Consider the following 2904-nt stretch of genomic DNA (forward strand, 5'->3'; position numbering starts at 1 on the left):
CTGTGGCTTGGTCCAAAGTTTTGCTTGCCATATCAATTCTTAATTTGATGGGATGTGACTGCTTGGAGAAGATGGAGAAACACTTTCTTGAACTGCTGCGACCCATGTGGTGTAGGCACACCCACAGTCCCTGGAAGGGAGTACCAGGATGAACTCAGGGTATGTACGGGAACATGAAACTGGGACATCATTGCTATTACAGAAACATGGCTGAAGGAGGAACAGGACTGGCAGCTCAATTTCCTATAGATGCTATAGGAAGGATAGAAAGGGAGGCAAGTGAGGAGGAGGGGTGGCATTTTTGATTCGGGAAAACATTACCGGTGTACATAGGGAGAATATTTATAAGGGATCTTCCAGTGAAGCTATATGGGTGGAACTCAGAGATAAGAAGGGAATGATCACCTTGATGGGATTGTACGATAGGCCCCTTAGTAGTCAGCAGGAAACTGAGGAGCAAATATGTAGGCAGATCTCAGATATCTGTAAGAATGATAGAGTTGTAATAGTAGCAGATTTTAACTTTCCAAACATAGACTGGAACTGTCATAGTGTTAAGCATTTGCATGATGAGGAATTTGTGAAATGTGTTCAAGAAAATTGTTTTCATCAAATTTTAGATGTACTTACCAGAGAAGGCACAGAGCTTGAACTTCTCTTTGGAAATAAGGCAGGGCAAGTGACTGAAGTGTTAGTGGAGGAGCACTTGGGAACAGTGATCATAATTTTATTGATTTTAAAACAGTTATGGAAAATGATAAGCCTTGTATAAAAGTTAAAGTTCTGAATTGGAGCAAGGTAAATTTTACTGGTACATGACAGTAGCTTTCAAAAGTTGATTGAGTGGTCCATTCACAAGTGACGGGCTGGCAAATGGGAGTCTTTCAAAAGTAAGATAACAAGAGTTCAGAGCCTGTCTCTGTGGCGCTGTCGGTTAGCGTGTTTGGCTGTTAACTGAAAGGTCGGTGGCTCAAACCCACCCAGAGACGGTTTGCTCCTTCACTTTGGGGTGGCACAGTGGTTAGCACTGCTGCCTCACAGCACCAGGGACCCAGGTTCGATTCCACCCTTGGGTGACTGTCTGTGTGGAGTTTGCACATTTTCCCTGTGTCTGCATGGGTTTGCTCTGGTTTCTTCCCACAGTCCAAAGATATGTAGGCTAGGTGGATTGGCCATGCTAAATTGCCCATAATGTTCAGGGATGTGGTGGGTTATAGGGGGGTGGGTCTGGGTGGGATGCTCTGAGGTTCAGTGTGGACTTGTTGGGCTGAAGGGCCTGTTTCCACACTATAGGGATTCTATGATTATGTTGATAACAAATCTATGGCTTTAAGAGGTCTTTTTCCCCCATTTTTTAAAGAGAGGATTTATGACAGAGGTGGGGATGTGTCTAGTTGTAAAGCAACTTGAATGGTGTGGTCAAACTCCCACAGAATCAGGATCTTTAGTTTAGATTTCAGCGGTTGCTGTTGGAGTCTTGAAGAGACATTTTTGTCCCTCTCTTGGTTACAGCCAAAATTTGAGGGTTCTCTGCCTCTATGGGAGTTGTATTTGGGACAATCTGTGTTCTGAATTTGCCTATGGTATGTTAATGGGATGTTGCTATATTAGAATAGTTAGTTAGTAACGGTTACTTTAACTATCATATTGTTAAGTTTTCCAATAGAGTTAAGTTGTTCCAAGTTCCTTTCTTTTCATTGCATTTTAACTACAGTGTTTAAATAAGTTGTGTTTTGCTTAGTGTTGAGAAGTTTGACCAATCATATTGCATCCGGAACACAGCACCTCACATTTACCTTTAAAATAAGAAAAAGTTAGGGTCTTCACTGCCTTCTTAATATATTTTGAGGTGGTCTGGTCTGGTCCTTAACAAATTGAGGGCTCAACTGTTATCGAAATCTCTAATTCCAGGTTGGTTTAGGATTATTGGACTCAAAGGCAGTGAGTGGTCAGTGTTCATGTCGTTTATTTTGGGTGTTGAATTCAGTTGGTTTAAACAGGATGTGCTTGGTGTAATAATAATTATTTAAGTCACTAAGAGTATCTTGGGGGTGGAAGAGGTCACTTTAGAAGTTTTACAAAATGTGAGCAAGGCAAAGCTTTTGGACTTGGCAAAAAAATTGGAGTTGCAATTGGCTGTATCTGTGAGAAAAGGGAAAATATTTGTGGCAATTGTGCAACATTTACAGTTGTTAGGAATGCCATTAGAATTTTTCAAAATGGCTAATATTCAATTGCACATGAAGCAATTTGAATCACAGGGGAAAGACTAGCCCTGGCTGAACAAAAAGAAAGGGAAATGAAACAGTTTGAATTACCATTGAAAGCAGAGAAAAAGCATACGAAAAGAAAAGAAAGGGAGAAAGAGAGGGAAGAAAATGAGGAAAGGAGAGTTTTTGAACTTCAGAGGCTGGAACTGAGAACTCAAAGTTGACTTAAAATGGCAGAGGTAGAGATGAAGACAGTGATGGAGAGTGATTCCATTGTAGCCAAAGGCCTGGTGGGGATCTGTTTAAATACGCCCAAGCATTGCTTAACTTCAAAGAGAAGGATGCAGAAACCTTCATCATTTCACTTGAGAAAGTGGCGAAATAAATGAAATGGATGGTGTGATGTCCGTTTGATATGTGAAGTATGAATCCAGGCCTTCTTTCCCCGAACCTTGACAGCTGACTGGGTAATCAGTAGTAATTGGTATGGTCCCTCCCACTTCGCATCCAATGGTTCCTTGTGGGCCTTCTTCACGAGTACCCACTCGCCAGGTACGATGTTGTGTCCTCCCTCTGGTGGGTCTTTCCAGGAAGCCGATACCTGTGAGGAAGCCCCTTACTGTACCGTCTAGTGGGGGCTTGGCTTCATACTTGCGGGGAAGGCATGTTAATTCTGCTCCTGCGTCCAAGAGAC

At 42.2% G+C, this 2904-nt stretch overlaps 1 non-coding gene across 1 annotated transcript; it reads left to right on the forward strand.

The window, feature by feature from the left end:
* Nucleotides 1–915: 915 nt before the first annotated feature.
* Nucleotides 916–989, forward strand: trnan-guu. Its single transcript has one exon. It is a non-coding gene; the product is annotated as a tRNA-Asn (tRNA).
* The last annotated feature ends 1915 nt before the right edge of the window (nucleotides 990–2904 follow it).

Source organism: Rhincodon typus, chromosome 6 (assembly GCF_021869965.1).
Source record: "Rhincodon typus isolate 14 chromosome 6, sRhiTyp1.1, whole genome shotgun sequence".
Lineage (NCBI taxonomy): Eukaryota > Metazoa > Chordata > Chondrichthyes > Orectolobiformes > Rhincodontidae > Rhincodon > Rhincodon typus.